Below are 14,539 nucleotides of genomic sequence, written 5' to 3' on the forward strand. Positions count from 1 at the left end.
CTGCAGAGGGAAGCTTTTCATAGAATCATAGAATCATAGAGTTGGAAGAGACCACAAGGGCCATCCAGTCCAACCCCCTGCCAAGCAGGAAACACCATCAAAGCATTCTTGACATATGCCTGTCAAGCCTCTGCTTAAAGACCTCCAAAGAAGGAGACTCCACCACACTTCTTGGTAGCAAATTCCACTGCCGAACAGCTCTTACTGTCAGGAAGTTCTTCCTAATGTTTAGGTGGAATCTTCTTTCTTGTAGTTTGAATCCATTGCTCCGTGTCCGCTTCTCTGGAGCAGCAGAAAACAACCTTTCTCCCTCCTCTATATCACATCCTTTTATATATTTGAACATGGCTATCATATCAAGCCTTAACCTTCTCTTCTCCAGGCTAAACATACCCAGCTCCCTAAGCCGTTTCTCATAAGGCATCGTTTCCAGGCCTTTGACCATTTTGGTTGCCCTCCTCTGGACACGTTCCAGTTTGTCAGTATCCTTCTTGAACTGTGGTACCCAGAACTGGACACAGTACTCCAGGTGAGGTCTGACCAGAGCAGAATACAGTGGTACTATTACTTCCCTAGATCTAGATGCTATACTCCTATTGATGCAGCCCAGAATTGCATTTTCCTGGGACCCCACCAGATCACGGCATGTACGGACTGTTTTTTATTAAGCCGTGCTGCACCACCATCGATGCAAACACGGAACGCCATTCCCGAAGAGACTGGTCCCTGCCTCAAGGAGCTTGCAAAAGTTTTGAATTGAGAAAAGGCGCAGCTGCCGCCCTCATCAAACCTTCAAAGTTTGAAGGAGGTTTCCAGGCACGTCGTCGCTTCCGTTGCCATGGCAACAACATCGTCTCACTTCCATCCATCAGGATGCAAGAGGCAACTTTGCACTCTCGCAATAAGGCCACACGGGGAATGCTTTTCCTTGCACAAACGGGAGGCAAGGGCTCCGGGAACCAAAACTTCTCACCGAAAGTCCACACCCTCGGATGCCTTTGGCAGAATAAAGGAACGCAGCCTAGATAGAGGCAAGGCGAGCGCCAAGCAGGACCTGCTCCATTTATTTGGCACAGAAAGAGAAAGAAGGTTAATCTCCTTCCACTCTTCAACAAGGTCACCGGGCCGGGGGGGGGGGGAGGTTTTCTATAACAATGATCTAGTTTAATGTCCTCCCCTCGCAGGCTGGGAAGAAGGACAAAGAGAAGGAATTTTAGCTTTTAACCATCCAACCTTGATGGCTCAGTCGGTAGAGCCTAAGATCCTTAATCTCAGGGTTGTGGGTTCGAGCACCACATCGGGCAAAGGAGTCCCGAGGGGGATGGACTAGATGACCCTCGTGGTCCCTTCCAACAATTCTGATTGTATGAAACCAAAGGGTGAGACACTGGTTATAGAACTGGAGTGCTGGAAGGTATCCCGAGGGTCATCTAGTCCAACCCCTGCAATGCAGGAATCCCAGCTGATCCCAGCAGGCCTGATGGATTTAGACTCCCTGGCTCGATTCAGAGGCAGACTTCCTCTGCACCAAGCAACAAATAATAACAATAACAATAACAATAATAATAATAATATATTATTTATACCCCGCTCATCTGGCCGGGCCTCCCCAGCCACTCTGGGCAGCTCCCAACCAAATGTTAAAAACACAATACAGCATTAAACATTAAAAACTTCCCTAAACAGGGCTGCCTTCAGTTGTCTTTTAAAAGTAGGATAGTTGTTTATTTCCTTGACATCTGCTGGGAGGGCATTCCATAGGGCGGGGGCCACCACCGAGAAGGCCCTCTGCCTGGTTCCCTGTATACAATCCCTATCATGTCCACAACACTATCATGTCCACTTTCTACGTGACTAAATTTTGCAGGGGGTTGGGCTAGATGACTCTTGGTGTCCCTTCCAACTCTACTCTTCTGTGACTCCCAGAACACATTTCTCGTGCGAGCTAAACAGAAATTTTACACCCAGAAAGCGCCGCCGGTGCGCAGAGCACTTGCAAATATGTTTTTGCCTCTTTTGCAGCCAGCACATTCTTGGTTGTTCCCCGGTGGAGAGCAAAAATTCCAGAGGCAGCTTCATTGTGCGAACAGAGAGAGCTTGGCAGGGAGGGGTGGTGGAGGGCAAACGGGGTTTGTTTCCCATTAGAATAAATCAAAGCCAACGTTTGGCTCAACTCTTGGGCATCCCAGCCAGATCTCCGGCGAAGATTCAGGAGGAGAAGAGGACAAAGGCAGCAGCAACCGGCTGGCAGCCGGCTCATCGGCTGCAGAGCCTGGCACCTCGCCCACCCTGGCACACCCTCACCTGCATAGGATGCACCCTTTCCTTTTCTGTGTTGGCAGAAGCCCATGGCGGACGGCTGCTGGGACCCACCAGGACGCGAAGGGGCAAAAACCAGCCGCTTTGGTGAATTTAAAGGAAGGCGAGGCAGAAGAAGCTAGTTTCCTGAACAAGGGAATCCATCAATGGTTCTTAGCCACAACAACACAAAGCCTCCCTGCTGAGGTACAGTATACCTGTAAAAACCATGGAAAGGTCACTTCCATGCTGCACGTTTTGACTTCACCCCCCGGAGGCAAACTCCATTGTCTCTCAAGACAGACAGGTGCCAACCAACCAACCAACCAACCAAGTGTCTGGACGTTTTAGGTATCAGAAACGCTAGAGACCTGCCCTTAAAAAAGAAAGCTGGGCACCTGGAATGTATTTATTTATTTTATTCCATTTCTATCCCAACTTCTCCTCCAAGGAGCTCAAGGTGGGGGACAGGGGTCTCCCCTCCCGCATTTAATCCTAAAGGCTGAGAGGCAGTGACTTGGCCCAAGGTCACCCAGTGAGTTTCATGGCTGAGTAGGGATTCGAACCCAGCTCTCCCAGACACTCTAACCACTACACCACCACTGCCCCTTAGGGTTCATGCAGCCCTTCCCCCCCCCCCCCCCGCATCCTCTGTCCCTACCCAAGATGGCTGTGCTGGTTAACATGAGCCATTCCCACACACCTGGAGTCAGGCAAAAGAGCTCAGAGGAAAGCTTATAGAAAGGTGGGGTTGGAAGGGAAACCCCAGGGGTCATCCAGCCCAACCCTCTGCAATGTCATAGATAAGGGATCCCAGACAGGTGGCCACCCAACCTCTGCTTAAAAACCTCCACAACCTTATGAGGGAGCTGCTTCCACTGACCAACGGCCCTTACCATCAGATAGTCCTTCCATTTTAAAACTAAAGTCCCTCTACCCAGCACACAACTGATGTATCCTTCTGCAAGAGAGAAGGGGAACTGACCTTCGCTGTTTGCCAGGCTCTTAGAGTAGAGGGAAAGAAGGCCGCTCTATGTGCTCAAGAGATCACGCCAAGCGATGCCAGAACTATGATATTCCAGCAGAGGGGGGGGGGGCAGGGGAGAGACCACCATGTCTAAATGGCCCCAACTTTATTTCCAAAAATATGCACACAACAGTGTGTCATATATATGTATACACACAAACACACACCAGGCATATTTTGCACCCAAGTGAAGATGCCTGGGTGCCAAGATGGTATCTGAAATCTCCACCCCTTGGGGATCCGTGGATCTTGACTGTTTTCCCACGTGAATACCCCATGCTGTAGATTTCTACCAATTATATCAGAAACCAGGCCTGATGAGGAACGGTCGAGGGAGCTGGAGAAGAGAAGTTATGAAGAGATATGAGAGCCGTCTTCAAATATCTAAACCAGGCATCGCCAAACTCGGCTCTCCAGATGTTTTGGGACTACAATTCCCATCATCCCTGACTACTGGGTCCTGCTAGCTAGGGATGATGGGACTTGTAGTCCCAAAACATCTGGAGGGCCGAGTTTGGGGGTGCCTGATCTAAAGGGCTGCCACGTGAAAGATGGAGGTCTCTCCTTTCTTGGAGGTTTTTAAGCAGAGGTTGGGTGGCCATCTGTCCCAGATGCTTCAGCTGAGATTCCTGCATTGCAGGGGGTTGGAATGGATGGCCCTTGGGACCCCAACTCTCCCATTCTATGACTGTAAGTGGGGAAAAGCTTCCTCTCTTTCGAACCGCTTTCAGCTCCCTTCAAACCAATCGCCTGTCTCCGGGCCAAATCTAACAGAAGTTTTGTAACACAATCAGGGAAGGAAAAATATGTTCAGTGACATAAAGAGACAGCGTTAACCAGATCTGGACTGCAGCCAAGCCTGGTATACATGACCTTGTGGATATAGTTACAAAGGTGAGTCTGCAACATAGAGAAGATTATTTTTCACACAGAGGAAAGGATGACTCCTACCCTCACAGACGAACTGCCCCGCATTGCTCGGGTCTGGAGAAGATAACTGGGCACAGGTGGTAAACACAGAATAAGGCAGGTTCAGGAAGTGTTGGTAGAGCAGCTGGAGTTGGAGGGGCAGAAAATATAGAGGATCGCAGAATTGTAGAGTTGGGAGGGAAACCAAGGATCATCTAGTCCAAACCCCTGCAATTAACTATACACTGCTCTAAAGAAAAACCCACAAAACCCAAAAAAGCAACAAAAAAAGCAAAAAACAATGCTCTGCATTGTATTCATTCTGGTCACCTGATCATCTAAAGAGATCACGCAACTGGCTCACCTTTGGTGAAAGATTGCATGTTTATTTATTTAATTTAATAAAATTCATATACCACTTGATTGTAAACAAAAAAACACCACCCTCTGGTTTACAGAATACAGTCGAACCTCGGTTTTCAAATGTCTCCGATGCCGAACGTTTCAGAAGCTGAACACCAAAAACCCAGAAGTGAATGCTTCTATTTTCGAACGTGCCTCAGAAGTTGAACGGCTTCCGAGGCATGTTTCTCAATTTCCCCCATGGAACTTGCGGACAGCCCTTTGATCCTCGGTTTTCAAAGTTGAACAGACTTCCAGAATGGATTACATTTGAAAACCGAGATTCCACTGTATAAAACATTGAAATTAAGACAAACTGGCAACCCTACTTTAAAACATACAAAAGTTAACAATACTAAAACAGATGAAAATTACCTCAACTTTCTAAGCGTCTGGACAGGCTTGTCTAAATAAGAATGTTTTTTAACAGGTACCAAAAAGAGTACAGTGAAGTCGCCATCTTGATCTCAATTGGCGGGGAGTTAGAAAAGTTTATGCGCTGCTAGACTAAACGACCGAGTGCTTACAAATACAGAGCGGGCATTACGTAGCACTTGCAGCTGTGCCATTTCCACTGATCGAGGTAGTCGAGGGTGCATGTGTGGGTTTTGGTATCTTGCTCCCTTGGAGGGGGTCAAAACACATTTGGTGTCTAGGGAGGAGAAATCCATTCTTTGTCTAGGCATTGTTCTGGGTAAATGAAATTATCTATCAGTGTTATTTGGGTAATTGTACCCCAATTATGGTGTGGAGGAGACTCTTGAGCAGGCACCCCCAAACTTCGGCCCTCCAGATGTTTTGGACTACAATTCCCATCTTCTCCAACCACTGGTCCTGTTAGCTAGGGATCATGGGAGTTGTAGGCCAAAACATCTGGAGGGCCGCAGTTTGGGGGTGCCTGCTCTTGAGAGTCCCATGGACTGCAAGATCAAACCTACCCATTCTGAAGGAAATCAGCCCCGAGTGCTCACTGGAAGGACAGATCCTGAAGCTGAGGCTCCAATACTTTGGCGTGTCTTAGGATTATGTGTGAATTTTACCTGGCAACTTAACTATGGTATGTTTACTGCCCACAAACCACCATTTGAAGCTATGGTTTGTTTTTGGCTGACAAATCTTTACTTTAAACAGCTGCTTTGAGTTATGTGCCAGTCCAACATCCTTCCTTAACCATGGTTTGTTCAGCAATCCCGTCCCAAACACTCACCAAGCTACAAAGGCATGAAGGAAAAGCAGATGGACAACTAGTAATTACATTGGAGAAAGAAGTAATGGTCCTTTTTTAAATAAAATGTTAGCAGTTAAACAAACCATGGCTTACAATTATGTGTGAACCAGGCCAATAAAGAAAAGAACGTCTTTAATATTTTTCGTTCTCTCAGTTCCTATAGCCACAGTTAACAAAAGGACCAGAGTAACGTATTATAAATACAAGATGTGTGGCCTTAAGTCTCAACTACAATAAGATTTGATCATGCCAAGTAATCAACTGATGCTTTATTTCACTTTGTTTGCCGATTAAAACCTGTGTTCCTGTTTTGTGAAATCATTCTTCTCTGCATGCCAAGCTGCAGTACCAAAACAAAACAAAGGAACTGCTTGTTAAAAAGGAGTTAATTGACTGATTCTCCCACCCAAATCAGCCGAAATGCAACAGGAATATCACAGCCTATAAAATGCATTTGGGGCAGACAGAACTGGAGCATATTCTCTCTAACCTCACTAGCACTTCCAGTCTAAACTACGCCTTCCTGCGTACCTGCCTTTTCCTACGCTCTCTGTGCCAACCGGATCCCCCTACAAATATTTCCCCAAAGGCAAAGACAGGAGTCCGGAGCAAGAAGCAGGTGAGAGATCAAGGAGGAACGGGAAGCAGAACATCAGCCGGAATTTTGCTCAGAGGTAGGAGCCGAGGCAAATGGGTTTGGGCAGAATGGCACCGTGGCATCAAAGGCTGTATTGCACCAAATTCAGTGTCGCGGGAAAAGGGGCAAAGGGCAGCAGGTTCATGGACAAGAGAGGGCCACTCAGCGCCCACTGCACTTGGAGCAGGAGGCGGCAAAAAACTGATAATATATCAGGAAAGAGGAAGGGCAGCACAAGGCAGGAAGTATGGAACAGCTCCCAGAAAGCTGTTAAGAGATGCAGCAGCAGAAGAAGAAAAAGGGCATGTTTAAAGCATGGGCGGTTAGGGCAAAAGAGAAGAAGAAGCACATACAGGTGCTCCCCTCCATCTTGTGCAACCTCCCTCCCAAGAACCCCCTTTCTAAGGTCACTGCCTAGCTCTAGCTCACACTGAGGTCCCCCTTCTAAAGTCCCAAGATCCACTAAGCATAGCCTGACGCAAGAGAACCACACTTAGAATTAAAAACAAGTTTTAGTCAAAGAGCTTCCTGTGAGCATCAAAACCTGATGGGTGTCCGCGGATTTTCCACACAAAAAGCAACTCCGATATTCCTTCATCTCAGAAGCACAATTTGGGGCAGGAGGGGTGGCATTTTGCTGATGTACTTAAACAACCAGGGCGCCAGAAATCCCGCTGCAAAATCACCCCGAGATCTGCTAGTAGATCCAGATCTGCACCCCTGATCGAGAAGCAACCACTCTGCCCCTCGCACTTGGTTCTACGGATCTGGGGCAAAACACCTTCTCAAGGAGCCTGGCAAGAGGACCTGGAAGAAAGTGGATGGCACCTGGTACCATGGCACTGCTATGAGGAAGACGGGGAGAGGAGGGGAAACAGGCATGCTGGAAGCAGAGAGCGGGCACAAGAGACCCCATCCCATCCCACCCTCTGTGTGCCCCCATTTATTGGCCATGTGGCAAACTGCAGGTGGGAGGGAAAGGTCAAGGGGGCAGGAGGCAGGCTGGATCAGGAGGGCAGGTGCACACCTTAGGTCAGCTACCACTAGTGCAATCACAAAAAAGGGTGCTGTGGTACCCAGAAGACTGCTGCTCACTTTAGTGCAGGACCTGCTTGTGAAAGCTCACAATCTCCCCACAATAATGTCACGGGGCAAGGCACCTTGAATGTATCTGCGTGGAGAAAGCAAAACATCCATTTCACAAAGGAAGGAAGGCTTTGGGGAGTTTCTGTCAGGGGGAAACTACCAGTGCAAGAGAGCAGCATGGCTTTCTAGCTTAAAAAGAAAGCAAGCCTAACAGCAGATGAGAGGAAGAGAGTGGTGTGCTGCAACCCGCCCCGGAACCTTAGGGCAAAGAGCTGGTAATAAACAAATTAAAAATACTAATAGTCAGTGCTTTTTTTCTCTCTTTAAAAAAAAGGTTTAGGGGTACTCTAATAAAATCACCATTTTATAGTTCAAATCGGGGAAAATAAATACAGAAAATGGACAAAAGTATATCAGAGAAAAAAACTGGTAATAATAACAATAACATAAATATAGAGGCTTAAAGCTGCATTAAGAAGCACGGGGCAGAGAGCTAGAGAAAGGAGGAATCACAACGGCAGACGCTAGAAGGATCTAACCTAGTTAACTCCCTCCCTTTATAATAAAAACACTCACACAAAACCTTGTATACACAAAATGAGACCAGGGTCCTCTGAAGCACGTGGCTTCTGTCGGGTCGCGCCTGAGCCTTGACACTCACCCCGCCCCCAAAAAACAACAACCACAAATCAAACTTTCAGAGTTTGCGGGGCAGAGACCCTTTCCCCCGACGCAAAGCACGCTATTGTTCTCCCTTATTGCTACCGTTACCCCTTAGTAGCGCAGACACGTGGACGCTTGCGATCACAGGCAGCTGAACGTGTGAATGCGACCGAGGGCGAGCAAGGAGGAGGAGGAAGGGGTTTGGTGCACTCACGGCTGGCGCAGCGGAGAGGTCAGCGGCGTGGCCGGCCAGGTCCTTCCTGCTCGAGCCTCTCTCCCACCCGCAGACCCAGAGCTCGGAGACGCCCCGCCCTCGCCGCCGCTCATTGGCCCGGGCAACAAAGAGGGCGAGGCTCCTCCTGATTGGCCGCAGCCGAGAGGCCCTTCGGCCAATGGCGGGTGGGAGAACTGGGAGGCGGAGGCGGGGCCCGGCGGAACGGCGGGGGTGGAGCGCGGGGGCGGGGCGGAACTGCCTTTAGAACGCGGGGCGTGGCCGAGGCGGGAAAGACTCGGCCAATGGCAAAGGCGGGAAATGTTGCAATGCGCGGGGGGCCGCTCGCGGGTGCGGCTGCACGTGGGAATGGAGCGCGCGCGATGCGAAAAGGACAATATGTGCAGTACAACAACCCCAGGCTCTTTTCCCCATTGATCTGCCGGCCGGGACCATCCCCGCTCCGTTACTGCACCTTCTGCTGCAGGAATAAGTCAGGTACTGCTGCTGCTGCTGTTTTATGTTTATTATCGGGGGCGGGGGTTGTTTGAGCAGGAACATGGGGGAACTGAGTTCCTTACCTTTTCTAAATTAAATAATTAATTCCCCCCCCCCCCGGGGATGGGGGCTGGAACAGGATATGCATCCAGTGCCTGACCAAAAATCCACCTACTATATCTGTAATCAATAAAGCAGCAGTGGCCATTTCTAATCCAGATCATTCTCTGCTTGAGTTTATTAATCACAGAGTTAGCCGCTGCACGAACTTTGTGGTGAGTTCCCCCACCTTTTTTTTCCAGAAAAAAGAAACTGTTTGTTGTTATTATTGCTACCATCTTCGTCATTTATTAAATTTGCATACTTCCCTTCTCCCAAAGATCTCAGAGTGGTTCACAGCATAAAAATGTAAGATATAAACACAAAATGCATGGGCTCCGCCCTCCACCGTCTTCCTACACATCATTCCAGCAAAATTAAAAAAAAAAATCCTTCCAGTAGCACCTTAGAGACCAACTAAGTTTGTCATAGGTATGGGCTTTTGTGGTATCTGAAGAAGTGTGCATGCACACGAAAGCTCATACCCATGGCAAACTTAGTTGGTCTCTAAGGTGCTACTGGAAGGATTTTTTTATTTTTGTTTTGACTACGTCAGACCAACACGGCTACCTACCTGTAACCATCATTCCAGCAGCTATCCCAAACCTGCAACCTTAGCACTATAAGCATCACACTCTAACTAACTGAGCTGCAGCAAGCAAGGCTCTCTCTAAAAGCCAGTGGGGAAATCACCTCTGCTGGTAAAGCTGAGTTCTCAAAAACTTTTCATCAGGTTGGATAGGTGGTCAAGAGAGTAGCATAGCGGTTAAAAGTATCAGACTTGGACCTGGGAGACCAGGGCTCAAATCCCCACTTGGCCATGAAGCTCACTGAGTGTGACCTTGAACCAGTCACTGCTTCTCGGCCTAACCTATCCCACAGGGTTGCTGTGGGGATTAAATGAGGACAGAGAGAACTATGTATGCCAACTTGAGCTCCTGGAAAGAGAAATGGGATAGAAATGTGATAATAAGCACAAAAAGTTGGGGGGGGATGACTGATCTTGAACCCACAGATCCTAGCATCTGCATTTCGTCCTTCTTCAGATGGAATATGTGGAACAGCCATCAAGTTTTCCCCTGGCTCCTGGGTGCTTCCAGATTTGCAATTTCCAGATGGGATTCAGGCAAATTTGTTGTTGTTTAGTCATTTAGTCGTGTCCGACTCTTCGTGACCCCATGGACCAGAGCACGCCAGGCACTCCTGTCTTCCACTGCCTCCCACAGTTCGGTCAAACTTATGTTCGTAGCTTCGAGAACACTGTCCAACCATCTCGTCCTCTGTCGTCCCCTTCTCCTTGTGCCCTCAATCTTTCCCAACATCAGGGTCTTTTCCAAGGATTCTTCTCTTCTCATGAGGTGGCCAAAGTATTGGAGCTTCAGCTTCAGGATCTGTCCTTCCAGTGAGCACTCGGGGCTGATTTCCTTCAGAATGGATAGGTTTGATCTTCTTGCAGGCCATGGGACTCTCAAGAATCTCCTCCAGCACCATAATTCAAAAGCATCAATTCTTCGGCGATCAGCCTTCTTTATGGTTCAGCTCTCACTTCCTTACATCACTTCTGGGAAAACCAGAGCTTTAACTGTACGGACCTTTGTCGGCAAGGTGATGTCTCTGCTTTTTAAGATGCTGTCTAGGTTTAAGATGCTGTCACAAAGACAACAGGCAAATTTAGGTTGCTGAATAATGGTTAATTCTGGGCAAGTTTATGCAGAGGGCCACTTCACAAATGTACAAGTGCTGGATCATCTTGTACTTTTTGCGATTACTAGCCACACCCCTGGGATTTTTTCTCAGTGTTCTTGTTTGCCCTTCCCAATAATTATAATAATTATTATTATTTATTATTTATACCCCACCCATCTGGCTGGGTTTTCCCAGCTACTCTGGGCGGCTCCCAGCAGAATATTAAAAACACAATACAGCATTCAACATTAAAAACTTCCCTTTAGGTGTCTTTAAAAAGTAAAATAGTTGCTTATTTCCTCGACATCTGATGGGAGGGCGTTCCACAGGGCAGGCACCACTACCAAGAAGGCCCTCTGCCTGGTTCCTGTAACCTCACTTTTCACAGTGAGGGAACCACCAGAAGGCCCTCGGCGCTGGATCTCAGTGTCCAGGCATAATGATGGGGGTGGAGACGCTCCTTCAGGTATACAGGACCGAGGCCGTTTAGGGCTTTAAAGGTCAGCACTAACACTTTGAATTATGCTCGGAAACGTCCTGGGAGCCAATGTAGGTCTTTCAGGACTGGTGTTATATGGTCCCAGCAGCCACTCCCAATCACTGGTCTAACTGCCGCATTCTGGATTAATTGCAGTTTCCAAGTCACCTTCAAAGGTAGCCCCATGTAGAGCGCATTGCAGTAGTCCAAGCGGGAGATAACCAGAGCATGCACCACTCTGGCTAGACAGTCCGCAGGCAGGGAGGGTCTCAGCCTACGTATCAGATGCAGCTGGTAGACAGCTGCCCTGGACACAGAATTGACCTGCACCTCCATGGGCAGTCAAAGGAGCTCAGAGCTCTCTCAACCCCTCCTGCGTGCCTAACTGAGGCCGCCTGGAGAGAGCAGCCTGGAACTCATGTCCTTGTCCCCAACAAGCTCTGAAAAAGTCGAAGGCGGAAGCCTTGCAGATGCCAAGAACCTCTCTTGGGAGTCCAGAGATGAAGGAGGAGAAGGCTGTGAGGCAAAGGGAGAGTGACTCAGTCTCCAGGTGTCTCTGCTTTTGGTAACTTTCACAACCAAGTGCCTGGAAAGAGTAGAACTGTGGAAGGCGGGCAAAGATTAAAATGCAGACAAGGATACAGGCAGATGCTATTGCTGGTTTGGGATAGGATTGGCCAGTGATGGTCTCCGCCCCCACCCCACCTCCAAATTCACCTCCCTAGAAATCTCAGCTTGTTTTCTTTTACAGTTCAGTTACAAAGGGGACCATGTCTCCCCCTTATGGCTACAGAAAAAAGCCTGGAAGGTGTGTGGGCGATGCCAGGGACATCTCAAAAGCCAGAGGAGTTATTGCAGCCTTCCCCAATCTGGTGCCTTTCAGAAATTATGGACTACGATTCCCATCAGCTCCAGCATCATCCTGTCTGAAGCCCCACCCACGGAGAGCCCTGCATCACCCCGGGCTGTCTAGTTTAGCTTGGAGAAAAGAAGACTAAAGATATGAGAGCCATCTTCCAATATCGGAAGAGCTGTCCCATGGAAGATGGAGCAAGCTTGATTTCTCTTGCTCCAGAAGGAAGGATCCAGACCAATGGATTCCAATAACAAGAAAAGAGATTTTGACTAAACATTAGGAATAACGTTTTTGGTGGTAAGAGCTGTTCAGTGGTGAAATTGACTCCCATGCAAGGCGGGTGTTCAAGCAGAGACTGGAGGACCTTCTGTTAGGGACACTTTTGTGGGAATGTTCAGGGCGGCAGGAGAGGATATATTGCTTATCAAGTTCCTTGATAAGCAGAGTTTACATTCCCCTTTTACATGCACAGCAGATAGCTGGTTGCAGGCTCGTGTGAGCCTCTCACTATTATACAATTCAATCTGTCTTCAGATTGAACTGTATGTTCCTGGTAAGTTCCCGTGAATCCCTCTTAAAAGAATAAAGACGCGGCAATCTTATTCAGAGTCAATAAAGGAAGTTTACTCACATCAGTTCACAGTTGGATTCCTGAAGGCAGACTTAGTTACAAATATGTACATGTGGATCTACCCCCATATGGGGGAATAATCCCAGTGCTTCTGCTAGCTGAGAGCTAGCGGAGCAGTCCTAGCCAAAAGCTGGTCAAACAAAGAAGGAAGTCAGAAAGAGAGGGAAGCTTGCTGCATGACTCATCCTTTTGTTACCTGCACAGGTGAGGTCACACCCACCTTCTATCACATGCAAAAGGAAGGATGCTGCAGCCAGGAGGAACAGGAAGTTTTGACTGGCTGGACCAAACATTCCCTCGCATGTCTTCTCTAACATTACAAGGAATGTTGTACTTGACTGCCTCTCATGGATCACATCGCACAGCTTTAGCTGTGACCCCTGCATTCCAGGGGGTTGGACTCGATGACCCTCTGGCTCCCTTCCAACTCTACCATTCCAATTAGTCTATAAAAATGTCCCCATGTCAAGCGTTGTTGTGACTACGGTCTGCCTCCGCAGCCAGTCACCAAAATGTGCTTTGTGCAACCACTTGCCACCCCACCGCACTGCACTTGAGAAAACAAATTTGTCTCCCAGAAGCAGCAAGGAGCGATCTGTTTTCTGCTCCCGGCAGCCCAGAATAACTTGGGTAATCTCATCAGAATCCATAATTCACTAATGGATGGTCTGTAGCCGAGAGAGGGGTCTTGTTTCTTCATCCCATTAGTCATCAACAGCCTTGGTCTCCCTGTTTCCTTTGCTGGGCCCGACGTCTTTGCCTTTCATGGGGAGGGGGGAGGTTGGGTTTCGCCATGATGCCTCCCCAGAGCCCCAGAGATCAAGGAAAGCAGAGCAAATGAGATGATGATATGAGATACAGTCTATGGGAGCAAATGGCACCTGGGGTTCTGGAAACAAGGCTCCAGGTCACACAGAAGGCAGAAATCAGGATAGTGGTCCCTCGTCATCTTGGGGGAAAGTGACAAGTTTCTCTCCCGGACCCATTGTTCAGCGTCTTTATGAACAATTTGGACAAAGGAATTGAGGGGATTCTCAGCAAATTTGACAATGATACCAAACTGGGAAGGATAGCTAATGCCCCAGAAGACAGAATCGGGGTTCAAGATGACCGTAACAGATTGGTTGGAGAACCGGGACCAAACTAACAAAATGAGTTTCAGCAGGGACAAATGCAAGGTTGTTCACTTAGGAAGGAAGAACCAGCTGCACAAATATGAGATGGGGGACACCTGGCTTGACAGTAGTACATGTGAAAAGGTTCTAGGGGTCTTAGTAGACCAGTAGCTTACCATAGGTCAACAGTGTGATGATGCAGCAGCAGCAGCAGCAAAAAATAAATAAAAGCTGATTGCTATTCTAAAGGTAAAGGGACCCCTGACCATTAGGTCCAGTCGTGACCGACTCTGGGGTTGTGACGCTCACCTCGCGGTATTGGCCGAGGGAGCCGGCGTACAGCTTCCAGGTCATGTGGCCAGCATGACAAAGCCGCTTCTGGCGAACCAGAGCAGTGCACGGAAACGCCGTTTACCTTCCCGCTGTAGCGGTCCCTATTTATCTACTTGCACTTGGACGTGCTTTCGAACTGCTAGGTTGGCAGGAGCTGGGACCGAGCAACGGGAGCTCACCCCGTTGCGTGGATTCAAACCGCCGACCTTCTGATCGGCAAGCCCAAGAGGTTCTGTGGTTTAGACCACAGCGCCACCCGCATCCCTCTATTGTATAATGCTATTCTAGGCTGCACCAACAGTTTAGTGCTCAGTGGTGGTCCCACTCTATTGGCCTTGGTCAGACCCCATCTAGAGTCCAGTGTCCAGTTCTGGGCACCACA

The 14,539-nt window shown here is 48.5% G+C and overlaps 1 protein-coding gene across 1 annotated transcript in view; it reads right to left on the reverse strand.

Annotated features, from left to right (window-relative positions):
- Positions 1-8,559, reverse strand: part of ADISSP (adipose secreted signaling protein) — a 64,575-nt gene extending 56,016 nt beyond the window's left edge. Inside the window, exon 1 of the mRNA XM_035103693.2 lies at positions 8,465-8,559. The gene's annotated coding sequence lies outside the window, so the exon portion shown is untranslated. The remainder of the gene's footprint in view (positions 1-8,464) is intronic.
- Positions 8,560-14,539: the final 5,980 nt, after the last annotated feature.

This window comes from Zootoca vivipara, chromosome 9 (assembly GCF_963506605.1).
Source record: "Zootoca vivipara chromosome 9, rZooViv1.1, whole genome shotgun sequence".
In the NCBI taxonomy this organism is placed as follows: Eukaryota; Metazoa; Chordata; class Lepidosauria; order Squamata; family Lacertidae; genus Zootoca; species Zootoca vivipara.